Below are 13,670 nucleotides of genomic sequence, written 5' to 3'. Positions count from 1 at the left end.
GTATTTCAGTAGAGGTTTCCCCAAGCAACCATACCACTCCCTACCCAGTGGACACCTGGCAACCGAATGGAACTGAAGCCGAAACTAGCCCTGCCGGTGCATCCAGCTCCAGGCAAGGGCCCTCATGTGCTCTGGTTAGCAGTGGCGCCGAGGTTTACAGGACAGTGGATCGGAATGAGGACTGAGAAGACATGCAACTATTTCCAGGCCCCTGCTGATTGAAGTGCCTGCCTGCAAGAAGACAAACAGCCTGATATTGTAAAATACTAGACTGGTGGAGAAGTGTGGCTCAATGGTTAGAGCGGCATACCCTGATGCAGAGGTCTGGCCCGGGACCAGGGTTCAATTCCCGCCTCGGCGGGTCTTGGGCTCAATTTTCTCGGACCTGATCATTCTCGCCTCGGTGCCTATTCTAATCATGGGTCCCATTCTGCAACTCTGGGCAATAGCTTGCTTAATCTCCACCACGGCCCCAACAGCGCTGGGGTGCCTGGCTTTACCTTAGGGGTGCCCAGGAGTGGACATTTCACAGGGAAAAGCCAGGAAGGGTTCCACAGCGGTATGCGTTACAGCGCCAGGACGCCCATGGGTATTAGTGCGCTTTACAAGTACAAATTACAAATTACATTACATACATTGCTGCTGGCAAGTTTGAATATGGATGAAACGCATCCCACCACATAACGCCACCATAAGAATGTAAACTGAAATCCCTTAATCGGTCTGTATACCGAGATAAGAATGCGAGTCAACCAGATTTTGCTTGTAGCTTAATGGCCCTGGCTTAATTTGATGTGAAGCCTTATTCATGGCCATACTCCAAATTACAGGTAGGTTCTCACTCCATGAGGAAGTGTATTCAGTGCAAGAAGTTTCAGAAGAAAAAAAGGAACAGGTGGCCAAGAATTACACAAAAGTGTACCTTTTGCACCAGCAATTCCTGTGTATTGTAGTTACTGTGAAAGAAGCTGATGCAGAGAAATTGAGGTGCTATTAGTGGATTAATATGTGGTGCCATCAGTGGCTTATGTGGAGGAGAATTTTGAAACCTTGGATAGCGATTTGAGCTAAGGTACTTTGTGTTCCTTTCTTATTAGAGGAGGGTTGTTGAGTCAATCAAGAATTTTTTCCAATGTGGCTTCGCTGTTCTGGTAATTGCAGTCTGATCTCTAAGTTTGCCGGTGTGTGACCCTTCTAGTTACTCACTGGGAAAGGGGGCACATCTCAGAGGCTGCAAAGGCAAAATACCTAAGAGCAATTCGTCAGTGAATACAAAGGTAGTTTGTTTTCAGAATTCAGTTGATACATGCTGCAGCAACTACAAGGATTGCAGCAATTCAAGATGGATCTGCTTACAAGGGGCATTGACGCCTCACTATGATATTCTTAAGCTGAGTGTGATGCATTTGTTTTTGCAAATATAGTATGGTATGAGTTTCTGGAACAGCTGAGAGCGAGACAGGAGGAACGATTCCGGGACCTCTTTGACTCTTTATTTTAAGTCTGTTAGCTAATAGCTGTATATTTCACTAAAATTGTCTGTTATTGTGTATGTACTTTTAGGGACCTCCAGCCAACCCTCTTCGTACACTGGTTTCTCATGTCATTCATAGTTTTCTTTGGTCCACTGCAGCATTCAGCATGGGTCAGTCGGTTAGCTCACTTCAGTCATTGGCTTACTTCACTCTGAGCGACCGCATTCTGCTCTCTGCAAGGAAAACATCCACAAACAAAGTTGGTAGCCTCTGGTGCCAGTGACTACCATGATGTGCTTTTTTGAGAATCTTTTTGCTGCAAACTAGCTTTCCTTTTTTTTAAATTATATATGTGTGTGTGTGTGTGTGTGTATTTGCGCTCCAAGGTCAAATTGTTTGTTGGCACTAGGTCCCTCGACCCTCACAGAATGACTAACGTTTGAACTTCCTGGGGCCAATATTTGCATATCAACATATGAGCTATACTTGTAATTTGTTCCCAACACCGGACACCGCAAACAGATTTTTCGCTCCTACACACCCATGCAATAGGTCTTGCATTACTGAAAATTTGAGCTATTGGCTTTGCAAATGATGTTTTAGTTTTCTTTTGTTAAAAAAAAATAAAACAGCAGTAAAATAAGTAATAAAATAAAGCACACGAAGCAAGAATAGGGTGCAGTACCACAGGCTGTTACTAGGTGTCCCTATGGAGTTGTAAAGGGACCTCTATTAGCCACATAAACTACTGCTGGGATATTTTTTAGCAAAAAAAAATAATCTTTAACGAACGTCGTTGTTTGCAACGCCAGTAGCTCAAAACTTTTAGTTAAGCGAGACCTATTGCATTGCAAATACTTGTTTTTTTTAATGTTGTGTATACTGAGGCGGTTTGGAGGAGTTGGGCACAGGCAAGCAACCTTCTCTATGCACAGCCGTTGGCCATGTGCTTGTGTCTGGTGCAGCATCTGGACTTAGACAAAGCAATGTGCCGAACCCGCCATAGGCTGTCCAATCTGAGATCGTCTAATATCCAGGTCCTATGCACAACTCCTAAATGGTGTCCAACCTTAGTGGCTCATGGCCAAAAAGGTTGGGTTGCCTGGTAAGCTATTTGTTTGTTTTTTCTATAGATGGTTCTCAAAAGAATCATTTTTTTTTCTTTAATACTAGATGCTCGTTTATTAGTTTATAGGTTTCTGTTTTTATCTCCCCCCCCCCCACTGTTGACAATCGTAAATTCAAACTTTTTTTTAACCTGTTCCATGTGCCGACGTCAGTGGGCGTGTGCAGAGGACGGCCCGTGGGCCGTCCGAACCCCACCCACTCATTAATTCTCCAGCACCGCTGCGGAATTTGCGCCGTTGTCAAGGTGTTAAATAGTGGTATTTTTGTAGCACTTCATCTTTTATTGCCCTTATTTTTTTTTTGCACCTTGCATTCCGTGCAATATAGGAGGAAGAGACTTCAATGTGCGTTAATGTCATATGCCTGGTGGTCCAACAAATCCTAGGGCAATCTTGGCAGACTGCCACTCCGTTCATCCTCTGCCCAGTTCTTCTCCAACTGACAACTAGTGTGCTTATTCACCTGCCTAGAATTGAGGTTTCTGTGCATGGTATAGGTGCCTAACAAGTAGAGTCCTGGTGTCCTTGGTTGATCTTCTGTTTACGGAGGTTGCAGGAGGCAGTGCCTGCATTTAGCTGCTTCTCACCCTTAGGGGGAGTGAAACGTTTTCAGACAAAGATTTTTTTTTTTTTTTATATTTCTATTTATTAAACAGTCGACCATTGACCATAATATGAGCACATACAGACTGGCATTTCCAATGCAGAGGCAAAATCACTTTAGCAAAATAAATAACCAATATTACATTCAGCTGATCAGGGGGTTTCAGGAGCTTCCATTTCACCCTGTCTTCTTGATGGGGGACAGATGTCGCCTCTATACTCATTCCACGCTCCCCAAATCTTACTCCATTTCCCTGGGCAACCTCGTGCAATGAAGACCGATTTCTCTCTGAACATGCACCAGTCTAGATCTTCTTTCCACTTCCCCACCCGGGGTGGCTGACTGGCACCCCACAATTGTGCAATGTTCCGCTTCGCTATCATAAAAGCAAGTGTTGCCCACTGCGTGATGTACGTGGTAAGATCTGTGGGTTGAAACAACAATAGGTGCAGTGTCGACCAAACGACACTGTGCCCTTCTGGCACTCCTTGTGAGACGCTGTCCCTAACTTTAGTTCAATTGTGATCCATTTAAGTTAAATAATGTACTCAACTTCCATTCATATTTGTTCCAAACAATGGTCTATTTTTAATCTTCAAAGGTTCATGAGGGTCAATTCATTGTAACATTCAAAATTATTCCACAAAGAATCAATTTTCAAAAGAAGTAAATGTCGCTTCTTCATTTCATAAAGAATCAAATTGCGAAATGTACATCCCTATGCATTTCGGGACTCGTGCCCTTCATCAGGGAATTAGTGTACGATCTGAAAGTAAAAAAATGCAGTTTGTAATGTAATGTTCAGGTGTGGTTACTCTTCCAAATGCTGATGACGTAAAGTGCGCATGCATGGGGACGGTAAAAAGTGCTATAAATCTTGACGATCGGTGCAGGTGGCTGTGATGTTAATGGCGACATGCAGAGCTAACAACGGTATTGATCGGCAAGCCGAGTCGGAGTTTATGTGGAAAGATACGTTGTCAAACGAGTGTGTCAGTGTCCCGTAAAGGTGGTTAATAAAACCTGAAGAAGATTACCATCACAAAAATAAGGTGCATGATTCCGTGAATGGCGTGACGCCGTGTGATTGAACTATAAACGGTCCTATCAAATATGGGCCGTGTGACTCAGTGCTCGAAGTAATGACGTGTTTAGGTGAATTCAGTGGGGATGTATGACGTTACAACGCATACTTTTACCACGCATGCCTTTACAACGCGGTTTTTACATCGCAAACCTTTACGACGCATAGCGCTTAGAGGTGCTGGATAGTGAAAAGTTTAATTTTCTATTACAACTCCAGTCCCCGTGGACACTAGGGAAGGTGTTAGATAGAAAATTAAACTTATTCCCTATCCTAGAGCGCCCCCCAGCGCAATGCGTTGTAATGGTTTGCGTTGTAATGCCTGCGTTGTAATGGTAGTGCGTTGTAAAAGTTTCGTTGTAAAGGTTGTTCACCATTCAGTGGAGTATAATACTGCCTGTGCATGTAAACTATTAAATGCTGGAGAAAATTACGATCTTACCGCATATAAATTCGTGACGAGTCAGTAGCTCCGGCGGTCAGCTCCAGTCTCAAAGCTCGAGATGGTGTGTGGTGCGCATGCGTCGGGAGTGTTTAAAAGGTTACTAGAAAACGAGGAAGGACTCGATTGTGTGGCAGCCATGTTGTGACAGTATCGTATTGTGTAGTCGGTGAAGTGTAAGATATACGAACAGTAAAGTGAATGGCTTGTGCTGGGTATTGTGTAGAACACACATACAGTGTAAAATACGGATGGATAAAGGAGAACGTGCGGTCATATAGCTGGTGAAACAGGAAATTTTTTAGAGCCCTGTATAAAACCCTATGTGTAAGTGTCAAAGTTGGCAAAAAACAAACCTGGAGGGCTGTATATAGTTGGAATGTGTCTGGTAGACAAGGACCATGTAACAGGTTCTTGATGAATACAAAATGATAATAAAATATAATGTACATACTCATAAAATGAAAAACATACTTAACGGAATCATGAGAATACAAGATACAAAAATAAAGAGCAGCATGTTAAAGAAAACAACTGTATTCCATCCTGTCATTGAGACCCTTGGGCTGGCAAGCGTCCAGTTTTTTTATCCATATGATTTCGCGTTGTAGGAGTCTTTCTGTTGTCAATACCCTGTCTAACAGGGACAACCTCCAAAACAAGAAATCCAAGTTGACTGATGATGTGATTATTGGTAATGAAGTGTGCATCAAAGGGGGACTTCATGACCTTGTTCCTGATAGTGCTCTTATGTTCGGTAAGGCGAACTTTAATTTTTCTTACGGTTTTTCCTACATACGGTAAGCCGCATGGGCATTTCAGTAGATAGACCAGATTTTTTGAGTCGCATGTGGCATTAGTGAACAGCCTAATAGTTTTCCCTGATGTGGGATGATTGAGTGAGTTCCCCTAGATGACGTTATGGCAATGACTGCAATTCAAGCATGGTTTGGTTCCAGTATATCTCAATCCAGTTGCTGTGGGTGTGGCTTCCAGTAGATCATTGATGTTCTTTGACCTCTGGTAAGCAAAAAGTGGCACATGGTTGAAAATCCTGTTGAAGTCTGGTCACATTGGATCATTTGCCAATTTTTCAAAATTATCTTTTTGATTAGTGAACTCCTGGTTGAAAATTTTGACACAAAAACGGATCTGTAAGTTGACTTTTGTCTTGTGTTGGTAGATAGAAGATCTTTGCGATTGGTGGCACCATCCCATTAAAGAGGAATTAAAAATCTTACTACTAGAATTGTTGCAATACACCCTATACCACAGCTATTTTACATGGAACGGAGAGTTCTTCTTGCAACTCGTCCCCGAACTAAAGCAGAAATCGTGGGATTTGCGGTTGTTAACTACCACTCGTGCTATTGGATCAGAGTGTAGAAGACAAATCCACCCACAATATTCTTCCCGAAACCCAGCTTGGCTAAGACTGCGAATACAGACATAGATTCTTTGTGTTTGCAGCTCACTTGTCTCCCTGGTGCACACCACCTCCTCTTCATTTTCTGCCCCTCTTTCAGCAGTAGATGATCTTGCCACCAGTTGGTGGCTCCGCTGTGCCATTTTCTGTCAGAAATCTCTCTAAAAACTCACTACTATTACTCAAGTGGGAGTAGGGATTCTTTACATATGTCTTGGCAGAAGGCAGGTTTTCAGGTGTCAGTAAATCAAAAGCTGACTGGTCTGTCACTTCTCAAATGGTCTGCAGTTATCTGCGATCCTCAGAGGAATTTCGGCTGTTGTTGCTATGCGTGCCATGTCTGCTGTCTCGTGGATCTGGTGTACTTCTAAAAAGTTGAGCTCAGTAGGTGTGACACCCTAATTTTTAGGTTGGATTCAAGGACACACCAAAGGACTATTTTATTTTACTAATGTAATCCTTGTAATCCTTATATGGCCTTCAAATGTATTTATAAGTCCACAAAGTGGATTGCAAACCCAAAAACTTGTGGATACATCTAAAATCGGGGAGAAAGTCGAATGCCGTTTTCTGTACTCCAGGTATCTTACTATCTGTTCAGCCCCCTTCCATTGACTTGTTTCCTTGTTATTTAGGAGTCCTTTGAGTTACCTCTATCCATGGTCTGGGGATAGGAGTGTGGACTCAATTTCTCTTTAATTTAAATATGTTCTCCCTTCTGTAGACTAGTATTTACCCTGCGTTCTGAAATGGCTGCTGCAAGAGAATGTTATCTTGTGCAGCCAAAGAGTCAGAGCTCTACATTTTAGTCCATGGACATGAAAAGCTTGCTTTGGCGGTGGTGAATTGGGCGTTCTTGGTGTCATGGACAGATGGGTTGTGATGCAAGACTCTCTTGTCCCATCTGAGGCGCTTTTAATTTTTTTTTTTAATTAATAGAATTTGTTGACTAACAGTGGACTTAGTCATTGACAAACAGACACACAAGCTGGTTTGATTTGACAAAAATAAAACCTTTGAATGCATTTTTGCAGCCTTTACTTAACTCTGCAATTGCTATTGATTTTGGAACTGGATTTGTTTTGGTGCAAACACCACTGCAGCATGCACACTTCCTGAGTGACCTCACTGGGATAGAAGTCCAACCTGCACTTAACTGCATGCATGCTTTGTGCTTAACTTATTTATTGCTTGCTTTTATTAAAGATTTTTTACATGTAAAATTCATAGCTTGATGAGATTTCAAGGGCTCAGTTATGTTTCACTTACTTCCCACTGGCCTTTACATTTCCGATTCCCAACCCCACACACTGGACATAACTGGAACTTCCAGCAGGCAGGTGGACCGGCTCCTTTCTCCCTCATTGTCCAGGGAGCGGAGGTGATTTTTGGAAGACAACCAGCCTCCTAAGCACACCTGAATCACCTGACATGGCCTATCTATTAGGGTTTCATGGAAGATGGGCTGGAGGATTTGGACGGTGCACATTCTACGCCTGAAAGATATTTTAATCTGTTTGATTGCATTGTCTTTAGGATGCTCCTCTGCTCTTGACACATCCCCATCACTGCTCAATGATGTGAACATGCAGTATTTACCCTACCGGTAGATATACCCTTCACAACTTAGGTCCTCCGTGTGTCACTTGCTCTTGCTATATTACCATTAAGGGGTGCTGGAGCCCTATGTTCTATGCATTGCTGCTGTGAATGGGTGGCATGTGTTAGGCAGGTGAAAATGAGCTGCAGCACAGATGCAAAGTCGAGGGCCTTAAACGGCATTTAGCACTAGGTCTGGTGAGGCAAATGGAAAATTGTGCCAAACATGATCTTTGGAGTGTAATTTTACAACCCACAACTTTCGCCGCCAAGTTTTACGGCATTGTGTGTTTGCACTTCCTTTATAGTGCTTGCCTAATGACAGTTTGACACAGAAGCAAGAGCCATTAGACTGCCAATTTATCAGAGTTGGTGGAGCACATGCAGTTGTTACCATGGCCTCTAAAATCGGGGTACTAAATATTAATTGCAGCCTCCAATTTCAATTCGCTAGTACTTGCCTCTGGTCAACATAAATTCGGAAATTTGAGCATTCATTTCTGTTTGGTTATTGAGAATTGACCAAACAAATAAACTTCAACCTACGAAAATATCATTGTGAAACTGTTTTTTCCTTTGATCCTAGATTTTCATCTTTTCTTATGTCCTCTTGAGCAGTGGTTCTTAACCTGTATTCCTAGGAACCCTGGGAGTCTGTGACTCCTACTCAGGGGATCTGTGGCTGTTTAGAAAATTAAATATGAACAGGCTCCTATAGTGTTCATAAATAAAGAAGCAAAATTGTAAAATGTTCTGTAAATTAATTTAAAATTGAAGGCTAAAAATAAAGTTGGTATTCTCGGATTTGTGGAAGCAGTGCAAGTGTATTGAGCAGACTATAGTATGTACTATGGAGGATTTTTGTGCATTTTTTGCCTTGCAAGTCCTCGAAATTGCTTATACTGTGGTCCCTGGATTTCAATCTCAGTTGGTGTTCTTGGATTCAGTAATAATTTAGCGGGGGGGTCCCTGGGCCCCATTACTGACTAAGTAGGGGTCCACAGAATTCAAAAGGTTAAAAACCACAGCTCTAGAGAATGCACTTGGTGATGAAAGTGTACTGCTTGTTGTGTTAATGTGGGTGTAGGAATGTAAGTGACTACAAAAAAATGAACGTTTACATATGCATTTTAATTTAGTTTGCATGAAGCCAAACAAAGGGCAATAGAAATGTTAATTTAAGATGTAGATGAGGTACTAGTTTAATAGTCTTTTAGTGTGTGTAGCCGGTTTTGTAGAAGCCGTCAACATACATAGCGCAACGGAAGTCTAGCACTTGCACAACCAGGGCATACATTGCTAACATCTCCAAGTTGGGCTGTTAGTTCATATTTTAATTGTTTGTTTTTATTCACATCGATAAACACTGAGGATCTCCAGCTATAGATGTTTGTAGAAATTCTTTATTCTAAACATAAATCTTTTGACAAAAATCGAATTCTCTGACCCATCCTCTTTTGTAGATCGCAATTCTTGAACTGTCAGCTATATCTGCTAGAGACTTCTACCTGCAGATTACTTCCCTTAGAATGATTAGCAGGCGACAGTCTGACGCCTCAGGATAATTCTAAGGTAAGGAATGTGTGGCTAAATATTCTGTTCCATATGAGGCATTACCGAAGGCAAGTAACTTGTTCTGTTTTTTTCTCCTCTTCCAAACTGAGAGCATGCTAGGGGTTTGAAGTCTAGAACTTGTGATATCTGGGTTCTTCCTCACTCTGCAATTTTAGCGCTCCGTAAAGGGGGCCATGTGATAGCTTTACCCATGTTGGTTTCGATTATCCGCTCAAGTTTTATCCTTTCCAATTGAAACCTAGAAGCATGTGAGCCTAGTTTTTAAAATGGGCCTGTTAGATGACTCCAATAGCCCAAGTTGGCAAAAGTTTTTTCGAGTTCCATTTTTGAGAACGACATGGAGAGATTAGACTCTATTGACTTCTTCCTCTGTTATGCAATGCCTTTAGGCATGTGGTCTTCAAACATTTTTGCTCAATCCCCCCCTAAGCAAAAATGTTTTGAAGTCTCCTCCCCCGCACCCCTCCATAACTTTATGGCAAAGATTAAGGGAACATGATCGACAGGCTGAGCGTAGAGGGTGGGGCTTATGATAGCTGCTGCCTTGCATCGAGGGCAGTCTCCTCTGCCTTTTGTTAAAGACTTCTGTTTTATGGCCTTTAGGGTCATTCTCGACATTGCTAAGTTAACATGAGCTCTGCTGCCATGAAACTGCTTTTGCGCACGTTACTACTTGACTTTATTCTGCGAAGACTCTGTGCCTTTCACATGAGAACTTTCTGCGTTCTCTGCTTGTTTGTGGAGTTTAGTCTGAACGCGATGTGCAACGTCGATAAACATGCCCCTTGTTATTTTGTTCTGGTCAGTCCCTAGCACCTAGAAAACACATGCTAAACACTGCTGCACTGCTTGAAACTCGTGCTTTGATATTATGGGTATGCATGTTGTTCACACACACTTGGAGAGAGACCTTTCCTTTAAAGAAGATCTAATCTGTTCCTATGATGTAAATCTTCCATCTAGGCTCTACAGTATGGAGTCTGCTGACAAGGCCCAGAGATCTTCCTTAATATAATAAACCTCAACTTACCAAGGGGAGGGTGGTTAGGCCTTGTTGTCCTTTTTCCACTGTATTTAAGATTACATCCCCCTTTATATTCTATGGTACTGTAACAATGCTAACTGTTTTAGGTTTATGTATTTTACTGCTGGTAGTGGCTCGTATACTGCATTATAGAGCACAATTGTTAAAATAAACATTTTGAACTATACAGTGACTCTGCCTATCCTTATTGCGGACAAGTGTGAGTGAGCGAAAGGGTATCTCTTGCTACCGGGATTCCGGAGAGAGTCAGGAGTGTTGTATTCTGGGTTGTCTAATAATTTGTAGCTTCGTGATTATGTAGGAGAATGATTGACACTATAGCTAGTCTGTTTTGGGATTTTGGGTACTAAGGTGGTAGGAAACTTACAACCCCTATACACTGAGGTCCTGTTTTTCTGCGCATAGTTCTGTGGATGTGCAGAATTTCCGCAACATGGCACTGTCAATGTTTGGTCTGGTTCTGATCTGCGAGACTCCTGAGTAGTGCTTGGGCTTGTTCACAATCCCCTTTTGTTTCCGGAGACAGCTGTGACGGTGTAACCTCCTATATTGTGATATTTTATAGGATTTTCAAGCTTGAATTTTAAAAGGTCTTTCTCGTTTCTTACCCTGTATTTGCACTGCCATGCATAGGTTCTATTCTTTATTGAAAATGGCTATTGTTATTGTGCCTCCTAATCCCGCACCGCTCACGGCTTATTTGAATCAATATGGAGTATTGTGAGGGTGTTGTGCTTATCTTTGTTGTAGAAGCGGACCCAGCATTCCGCTACGAGGTATTTTATTTTTGGGTCACCTTTCGGGCAGTTGATGGAAAAGAGTTGTTTCACGAGTATATTGCCACCGCGACTCCACTGGAATATAGACCTTCTAGATCTCTTGAGGTTCCACTAACAGCTTGGCAGCACCAAATATGGTTTAATGGCGCCCTTCTACACACTATAACACCGGTCCGTCTAGGCCCCTTATCTATAGATGGGGCCACTTGGCCCGTTTTGGCCACCCAACCCAACTTATCTCACTGCTTCAGTCGCAGAGCTACACGTATTACACACTTCATTGATGCATATACATCAAGCTATTATTCAGTTCATGTCGCGTAACTTCCAGGTGGCACCACCTGGCGTTGCTGCCCAACCATCAGGTGGTGTGACCATGAATCCATTGATGGTTAATTCTGAAATGGGCAAGCGTCCCCAAAATAAGGATGAACTACCTTATTGGTTTGCCGAGAAATTTGAGTAACTTGAAGCTGTTTTTCCCAAATACCATACCTATGGAGAAGCACAGGATTTTGACAAATCTGGCGAAAAACCTGGTGCCCGAATTAGCTGATTGTAACACTTGGGGTAAAGTGTTTGCAGCGGTATATTCGATGTGTTTCTGCACACCCTCAGTGACCGCTCTCCCATCCGTGATAAAAACTTGTTCAGGATGCACATTGGATGAAGCGGCCCTGGAATTGGGAATGTGACTTCTCCCCGTCCCTCGGAATTGGGAATGAGACTGGTGGGGGGTGTTCGAGATTGTTTGCGCTATGGGGGGCGCATCTGTTTGTAGACCTCTGCTTCAGGCCGCCTTGCTGACCGATTTTAAAGTCTTCACATCAACAAATAATGATCAGTACTGGGAGACATTGTGATAACCATAAAATGCCCCTTTCCTTCTATATACAATTGCTACGTGGGAGAACAAGACTAGTTTATGCACAAGATTTATCCTGTCCTTTTGGTTCTTATATGTGTTATGGTGATTAAGCCATCCTCCTTATCCTACCCATTCAGGTGTCTAGCACAGTACTCTGTTATAGAATCGATCTTCAAAGTCTGCCTTAGGCTCATTTTAATCTGTTTGAATCCTTCACTGTAACTTGCTACTTCTACAGCTGGCATTTAAATTATTCTCATCACGATCCAGGACATGATGACTAGGAAGCTCAATGTCCGTAAAATAGCACAACTTTACAAATGGCAGCGGTGAATCAGCCAGCCGCACAACACAGAATATGTACGCTTAATGTAGCAGTAAACAAAATTAGCTTGGTAAGTTTATTGGTACAAGTGTGCTGCACAGATTGCACTATAGCTACCTTCTAGATGCAAAGAGTGTATGAGAAGCCACACATTAGATACTTTATCCCCTCCGCTGAGCGTTCTGCGCTGGTGCGGAACGTTCTATTGCGCGGGCGAGGCCGCGACGTTCAGCGGACGTGCGCAGCATTACCAAGATAGTGCTCGCGACGTCCGCTGAACGTGCGCAGCATTAAAGGGGTTAAAGAATCTGCACACCTCCACCAGAATTGTAAGTATGTGAATAAAGGGCAATATTTAGTAAACATTTCACATAACACATAATAGCTTGAGGCAGGGGATAACTTGTAATTGGGTTGGTCAGAAGCTGTAAGTTATGAAGATGTGTAGAAGAAAACAGTTTGTATGGTTGCGGACACGTGTTTCGTCAAAGTGTAGATAATAGCAAAGACCATCAGAATGTAAACATTATAGCCAAATATGACGGTGCAAACGGAGTGTACACTGTGTATCGTGCAGAACAAGAAGATATACGTAATTTAAAACAAAATTCTGTCTAATATCCGATTTGCAGATACTGCATGAAAAAAAGACCATATTCACAGAAGAGTAAAGAAAGATGTAGGTTCCTGATATTAAAAAAAGGTGAGCAGAAAAAAGATGCAGAAAAACTAGCCACAACATGCTCGCCGACTAAATAAACAATTTAGGTGAAATCATGAAAAGATAACGATTGTTCAAGATGGCACCTTAATTGAGTTCTCTTAAAAGTTGTCATGGTGTTTATGACGCTAAAAAAAATATTTTTTGTATGAGCAAAAGTGTCCTGATTAAATATTCTAGTCGCAAATTAATTTATGTAAGAATAGCAGCCAAGAAATGAATCGCAAAAGTGAAACGTCTTTTAAAGCTTGAAGTTGGACCTGTAGTGACATAATCCTGAACGAAATGAAATGCAGAATGAGCCACTCACTGGATTGTATGATTTATAATATACTGCAAAATGACAAACTTTAAGAGCATATTTAAAAGACCATGTTGATTTAAATAACCAAAACAGCAACAGGTTATTAAGCAGCCTAGGAATTCAATCACCCAGATAAACGATGCACTAAACAGGAAAATACCCGCAAGAGTAAATGAATAGCAACAATAGATCTCTTTACTGAAGGATACCATTACAGTAGCATAAGTGAATGAAATTAGAAATGAAGAGCAAAAGTGCCTCTTAATCCATTGTCATATAGGCCGCGTGCTTGCTCT

The 13,670-nt window shown here is 42.1% G+C and overlaps 1 protein-coding gene across 5 annotated transcripts in view; it reads left to right on the top strand.

Annotated features, from left to right (window-relative positions):
- Positions 1-13,670, top strand: part of ANKRD11 (ankyrin repeat domain 11) — a 1,187,914-nt gene that overhangs the window by 202,816 nt on the left and 971,428 nt on the right. The window contains exon 3 of one of the 5 annotated variants that reach the window (XM_078671261.1): positions 9,221-9,329. The exons of the other annotated variants lie outside the window; for them this stretch is intronic. The gene's annotated coding sequence lies outside the window, so the exon portion shown is untranslated. The remainder of the gene's footprint in view (positions 1-9,220; positions 9,330-13,670) is intronic. 5 annotated transcript variants of the gene reach the window in all.

The sequence above is a fragment of the Lissotriton helveticus genome, chromosome 12 (genome assembly GCF_964261635.1).
Source record: "Lissotriton helveticus chromosome 12, aLisHel1.1, whole genome shotgun sequence".
In the NCBI taxonomy this organism is placed as follows: Eukaryota; Metazoa; Chordata; class Amphibia; order Caudata; family Salamandridae; genus Lissotriton; species Lissotriton helveticus.
The sequence above is the reverse complement of the archived record's forward strand: the minus strand, read 5'-3'. Positions and strand labels throughout refer to the sequence as shown.